Here is a 7,697-nt window from a genome sequence, read left to right as displayed (position 1 = left end):
GATTATAAGAGAGGGTTTCGCGTGCCAGCAAAACTTACTGGCATGCCATGTTTGGCACACGTGCCAGGGGTTGCCCACCCCTGCCCTAGCTGGTTTGGCTCAGTGGATAGAGCATCGGTCTGTGGATTCAAGGGTCCCAGGTTCAATTCTGGTCAAGGGCATATGCCCAAGTTGCAGGCTCGATCCCCAGTAAGGGGTGTGCAATAGGCAGCCAATCAATGATTCCCTCGCATCATTGATGTTTCTAACTCTCTCTTCCTCTCCCTTTCTCTCTGAAATCAATAAAAATATATATTCTTAAAAAGCTACTATTGTTAGTGAGGGTTCTCCTCATTTATATATTATGACTTGTCATACTTCTTATATCATATGTATATGGCTTCTTTGTTTTATTGTACAAATATGATATATTTAGAAACTAAACATATTCTATTATTAAATAAAAATTTACTCTAAATTGCCAATAGTTTGGTCACACTTCCCTGTATATAATCAGGAAGTGATGGCCCATCAAACTCACTTATAATAACAACTTAGTATTAAATAAAATGTCAGCTAATAAGCCTAGCAAAAAACTCACTAGCATTTTTAAATGAAGTGCTTATGTCATCACCTATTGAATATTTAAACTTGGCAGGACTTAATGTTAAGTATTGTTAACAGGATTGAAAGTGACTATTTCCCATTGTGACTTACTTTGTTCTCAACATTGCTGCTTTGGGTTTGGGTAAAGGGGTTACAAAAAACATTTGAAGACGGGTTGCAGTTAGGCTTGTAATCTCAGATACTCAAAGGGGCTGGTTACAAGAGCAAAGCTGGCTGGATGTACTACAAGTTGTGGGTCAGAGAGGCATGCCGGGGAGCTTGTGGCCAGCAGGAGAAGGAGCTAGTCAGCTGCAGGCACATTTCTTTCCCCATGTTATATTTTTAAAATTATGTGTATGGAATATAGTCACTAATGGTGACCACAGAGAATAGGACTATTCAGTTTTATACATGACAAGCATCAGACATGTGGTTCTGTTTCTAAGATCACCCTCTATCTTCCATACTTATGGCATGCTTCATTTTCCTCATGGATTTTTGGCATTTTAATTAAATAATGCCATTCTTCATTCTGTTCTAACATGAGAAAATTTTGACTATGTAATTGCAGGGCTCCAATTTATTTTCATTGTTTAGATTACCACTTTATTTTAATTGTATATCTTGCAGAAAAAATTATAGGAATAAGTTTGAGGTGGCTATAATTATAGTGGCATTTAGGCTCAATAGTGGAGAAGATAATTTCTAAGTTTAAAAGCACATTCAGTTCTCCAAGAGTTGGAGATTCAGGGTTTTGGACTGAAATGGATATAGTGCTGTTTGATTTGTTGTTATTGTGTGCTATATATTTGCTCAAAATTTTAAGAAAAGCCGAAGAGCTGTATTGCTAAAATAAGATTTGTGGAAACATACATTTAAAACATTTTAAATATGTAAAGCCAGGATTTGGACTATAGGTAGCTCTTAAGACTCTTGTGTCTGACTTTAAAATGCCTGGCACTCATCACAAGTTCATTTGTGTAAAGGGTCCCTCAGCTCCTTGGTGAAAGACAAAGAAGAGAAAACACTTGCCTATTCCAGTCAGTCTGTTGCTGAGTCTCATTATGAAGTAATGGGGAGAAGGTATGCTTTTTAGTTCCAAAGATGGGATACAGAACTGTCTGTTGAGAATATTAAATAACTAGAGGCCCGGTGCATGAAAATTCATGCACTAGAGGGGGTGTCCCTCAGCCCAGCCTGCCCCCTCTCACAGTCCGGGAGCCCTCAGGGGCAGGAGGCGACCCGTCGATCAGGGGAAGGCAACGCCCCCATCACACCTCTGCTGTTGCCACTGCCAGCAGCACAAGCCTTGGCCGGCCCTGATTACCTGAGCCTCGGGCAGCCCTGGACGGCTGGGCAGCCACCATCCGAGGCTTGCCTGTGGCTCAGGGCTGGCCCTGGGAGGCTGGGCAGCCACCATCTGAGGCTTGCCTGTGGCTCAGGGCTGGCCCTGGGCGGCTGGGCAGACACCATCTGAGGCTTGCCTGTGGCTCAGGGCCAGCCCTGGGAGGCTGGGCAGCCACCATCTGAAGCTTGTCTATGCCTCGGGCTGTCCCTGGGTGGCTGGGGGGCTGAGGGGACTGGGGTACTCTGGAGGCAGGCGGGGCTGAGGGGACTGGGTGCAGCCATCTTGTGGCTGTGGGCGGTCAATTAGCATATTCCCTCCTTACTAGCTGTGGGCGCTGCCATCTTTGCTACGGTGTGAGGGTCAATTAGCATATTCCCTCTTTATTAGATAGGATGTGTAAGGAGTCTTGCCCCATCAGGTCCCTTTGGGACATTGGAGTTAAGACTGAGAAGCTGAGCTTCATTAGAAACGGTGCAGTTAGGGATTTCTGCCCTCAGAGCATTTCAAAGTTCAATGATTAAAGATTTGGTTGGGGATCTGTGTGAACTGGATTATTTTCCCTACCTTCCATGATGAAATATTTGGTAAACATGTCCTTGGATACCTCCCCCTTGCTTTTTCAATCCTCCCTTGACATGCCCTGTATCTCTCTACTTTTCCTAAACATGCTCAACTGCAGTTATTGAAAATTTTCTTTCACTCAAACTTTTCAAACATCAGTGTCTGTCCTCAGTTTTCATAAGTAATCATGTTCATGCTAGGGCATTAGTGAATGAATGGAATTGGCAATTCATCTCACAAGCCAGGCTGCTCCAAACCCAAAGAGCTGCAGCCTTTTTCTTACCCTCCATCCTTTCTCCCATCCTCTCAGTCATTAAGACTTGGCCAGAGTGGCTCTAGGTATGCTTTGAATAGAAGCAAAGTCCCCTTAATATAAAAGGTACTTGCTGCCTGACACTGAAGTTGGAGTTACTGTTGTTGGGAAAGTCCTGTCACAGAGTCCTACTCCCCACCTCCACAGATTGGTGCCATGATTAATGACATAAGCCTGAATGATTGCAAGTTCACTGCGCCTTATCAGCCATCATTGGATTGGTATTACCTCACACTTATGCCAGTACTGTAAGTGAGGTAGGCCTTCCACCACTGATCCACGTGCATTTCTGGCTAATTTCCTGCATGCCGTCTGCTGCAGGATATAGACTATTGGCTAAAGCTTTGCTGGCTATGGCTTTGTCAGCCACCTGAGTTTTTGATGAGAGATGAATAACTACCTCAGAGAGCAAACTAACAGAATACATGAAGACGGATACTTCATCAAGAAGCAGAAGGCAAGCCACTTGAAATAGACATAATTTAAGATTCCAGAGCTCTTCAATTTAGCATTAAAGTAGAATCCTCTCTTCCAAATTTATTACTGTCTTCCCTCCTTTCCTATCCCAGGGAATTCCTCAGAATTTCCTTCCATCACAAAACTAAAGCCCTTTCACTTCTTTGTATGCCTAGAACACATTATTCTTGTTTTTCCCAACTACAAAATTCTACACCAAAAACATTGAACATGATAAAGCCTAGAGTCTTCTTTAGAGTGGTTGCCTTTTAGAAATAGGTATGGATCTAGAGAAACTGATTGGCTAACTTAGATAATTGCTACTCAAGCTACTAACTTAATTACATTCATGCATGCTCACTTTTTGTATGGCAGTATGTTTACAAACTCAATGCTAAATAGAACTGCACAGAACACTGTTTTATATAGGGGGAGTATAAATACAAAAATATTAATAAGTGCCTTACAAATATATATGTGTATCTCTATTTATATGCATATATATAAATATAGCTATAACAATAAAAGCATAATATGCTAATTAGACCAGATGTCCTTCCAGATGACCTTCCAGACGAAGCTGGGGCTGCGAGGGAAGCCCGGGTCCAGGGTACCAGAGTGAAGCTGGTGCTGGCAGCCGGGGGAACGAAGGCCTACTCTTGTGCGAATTTCATGCATCAGGCCTCTAGTATATATTTATTTGTCAATCTATCTGACTATGCATATATAGATGTAGAGTTCAGAAACTTCTGGAAGAATATATAGTTACTGTCCATGATCAGAAATAATAGTTTTGACAGTCAATAATCACAGCCAAACTCAGAATCCAGAGGATGATGCAAAGTAATTAGTTACTGATCTCAATTGATTGCTAGAATTTGGAGTGAATCCAATTTGAATGGGTGCCTAAAAGCAATTTCTCCCTTAGTCTCCCTTCCGCTTATGTTTTTGGCTACTCTTCTGCTCCTGGCTTGTATATCATACTGCAATCCTGCGAAATCAAGGCTAGAGTGATAAATTTATGTTTCTATCCTAATACAACATAGTGGATTCCTACATTCTTCAGGAGGGAGTGTATACAAAAAAAAAACACAATGAATACACCAAAAAATTTCAAAAAGTAAACAAAACCAACACACAACAGCAATAGCAAAAACAACAAAAATGGCACCACCAAACAACAACAATAATAACAAATTTTCTCTGTTGTTCATATTTGTCACTTGCCTCTTATAGCATCGTATTAACTTGATAACTTATTGTTCTATAAGGCCCTTTTAGTGGATAGAGGGGAGATGGTGTGGAAAAGTGGGGTGAATAGGACAGAGGATTCTGCCTTCCTCAGTTATGTGTTCTCTTTCTTTTTTCTCTCGTTACTCTATCTCCCTATCTTTCTCTGTGCACTTCACATAATACATTGAGTAATACAGGTCCTAATAAAGTTGCATTTCCTATTTTCTTCTACTCTCCTTTTATATTCAGTGATGCCAATCTTCCTTTTCTTTTTTTATGACAATTCCAGCATATTACATTACCTTTTTGCCCACTTACACACCATGCCATAGTCATGTTAAGTCAAAACCAGTATCTCAATTTGGAAATTATTAAGTTCATTTCATACTATGGATCAAAAATGTGACTTGAGTTTACCATTAATCTTCTTCTTGTCAGGTTCTCTGTTAGCCAATAAGGTATCTCCATGAAAATTATAAAAAAGTACCCCTTTTTTCTGAGCACACTAGAATCCCCTGCCAGGGAGAGGGATTGGCCAATGGAAACTCACTGAACTTTAGTCCCACCTCATCCACTCAGAGGATTCAGATGACAGACACATGATGAATGTTGAGGTGGCACTCTGCACAATCACATAGTCACATACGTCAGCCCTGGTCCCTTTGCACAGTGGGATGGTCCCTTTTGCTATACATTCTCTTCTTAGTCACCTCTCCCATCAACACACTAGCAGTTGTTTGATCTGAGGTCAAAGTGTGGAGGAAGGAGAAGAGTATAGGATAAAACATAACTGTTTAGTTGGGCAGCTCTATACTCTGACCACGTTAATAGTTGAAAGCTGACTCAGTTCTGTGAGGTGTTCTTAAGGATTTTAATAGACTATCTGTTGAGCCAGTTTCTCCTAAATTCCTTTAATCTTGACAGATGTTTTCTATTTTTTGCCTTCACTTGAATGCCAGGTCATCCCAGACCTCCACCTTCTTTCTGCTAAAGTCTTCTTGCCCTTCCATGGGGCTCTGTTAGATAGGGGCCACAATGCCCTCCAAGCACTTCTTTCTTCCTGGTGGCTTACTCTTGTGCCTCAGAAATACAAATGCATCTTTTCCCCAGGTAAGCTGTATGGTAACACTTAGGCCAGCAGATCCCAATAAAGTAGCACCCTCTTCACTTAGCTCTCACACAGTTCGTATTTTTCTTGTCCTTTAAGTTTCCTAGAGAAAATTAGACCTCTACCTTCTTCCAATCCACAATCCATTCATGCCACTTCTCTGGGGCAGAATTCAGGCTCCAGACCTCTGTATCTCCCAACTTCAAAAAATACATTTTGAATAGATCCCAGTGTTCCTGCTTGAAGTTTTCTAGCTAGAATTAGCATTCGCTACACCCCACCCACCCTCCAAAATGTGTGAGATGGAGTACTAAAGCACAGACATGCAACTGCTGTCTCTAACTAAATCTCTTCATTGACCACAAAATTGTTCTAGAAAAATGATCTTTTAGATTCTCTAAGTGGATATAGAATTTCAAAGCGTGATGCAGGCTCTGTCTAATGCAGTGATGGCGAACCTTTTTAAAATATGTTTTTTTATTAATTTCAGAGAGGAAAGGAGAGAGATAGAAACATCAATGATGAGAGAGAATCATTGATCAGCTGCCTCCTGCACACCCCACACTGGGGATTGAGCCCGCAACCCGGGTATGTGCCCTTGGCCGGAATCGAATGTGGGATCCTTTAGTCTGCAGGCCGACGCTCTATCCACTGAGCAAAACTGGCTAGGGTGGGAACTTTTGTTTTGGTGGTAGTAGTTGTTTTGTTTATAAACATGGCCCAGTCTACTTTATGAACCAGCTGATGAGCATTTTACTATTCAAAAAGCTACTTCTTTCACTTTTCAATAAGCAGTGCCATCATATACTCCACTTTTTAAAAATAAAAATGAATGGAATAGAAATTCGTAGCAAGCTAAAAAACAGAAAATTCTAGTTGACTCAACCCTCTCTCCTTCATATGTTCTGTTTGAGAGATATATGCCCGGGTGAAAAATAAAATCATGAAATTTTAGAGTTAAAGATGAACTTGAACTCATGCAGTAAAATCTCCATATTTGACAGGTGAGGATAATGAAAGGTTGAAAGTCCAAAAACAGTTTAGTGATTATAGCAGTCAGCCTCCAAGATGGCCGCCAATGGTCCTCATCTCCAGGTATTTATGCCCTGTGTAATCCCCTCTCACTTGTAATCATGACTGATCTGTGTGGTCAGTGGAATATGGTAAGTGTGAGAATGTATAATATTCAAGTCTCTGTCATTAAGGCATTGAAGCCTTTGACTTGATCTATTAGATCACTTGCTCCAGGTGAGTCCAGCTACCATGTAAGGACATTCAAGAAGCCCAAATGGAGAGGATACACTCTGCCAGCTTCAATTTGCCAGCCATATGAGTGAGCCCCCTTAGGAATGGATCTTCTAGCCCCAGAAAAGCCTCAAAAAACTGTAGGCCCAGCTGACACCGGGCTTCATGTCATGAAAGATCCTGAGACAGAGCTGCCTGTCTCAGCTTCTCACAAAGTCCTCATCTATATATCCCAACCTTAAGTGATAGTAAATGAATACTGTTTTAAGTCACTAAGTTTTGGCATGATTTTTATGCAGTGATAGATAATTAATAAAGAGACTAACTCAAGGACAGAGAAATATTTGGAAGGAAATACACAAATAGACTTCAGTCATCTCCTAAACTCCAACACACTCAAATTTGATGCTAGACTATTGTGTTTTTTTCTGTGACCAATACCATCCATTTTCACATAAAATACATCTGCTCTCTCTATTTTATCCTAAGATTTCCCTCTCTCCAAACTATTTCTCATTGCATAAAATGATCTTATCACTTTTTCTACTTAAAGAAGAACAAGAGCTATTTCTCTTTTTACCCAACATTCACCTCCATTTCCAGGATCCACTTTAAAGAAAAACTCTCCAATAGAATTATCTGTATTAGCTGTATCTGTTTCCTTAGTTCTATTTCTCTTTCTTTAAAAAATATATTTATATATATATATATTGACTTCAGAGAGGAAGGAAGAGGGAGAGAGAGATAGAAACATCAATGAGAAAGAATTATTGATCGGCTGCCTCTTGCATGCCCCCTACCTACTTGGGATCTAGCCCGCAACCCAGGCATGTGCCCTAGACTGGAGT

Source organism: Myotis lucifugus, unplaced genomic scaffold (assembly GCF_000147115.1).
Source record: "Myotis lucifugus unplaced genomic scaffold, Myoluc2.0 scaffold_12, whole genome shotgun sequence".
Lineage (NCBI taxonomy): Eukaryota > Metazoa > Chordata > Mammalia > Chiroptera > Vespertilionidae > Myotis > Myotis lucifugus.
The sequence above is the reverse complement of the archived record's forward strand: the minus strand, read 5'-3'. Positions refer to the sequence as shown.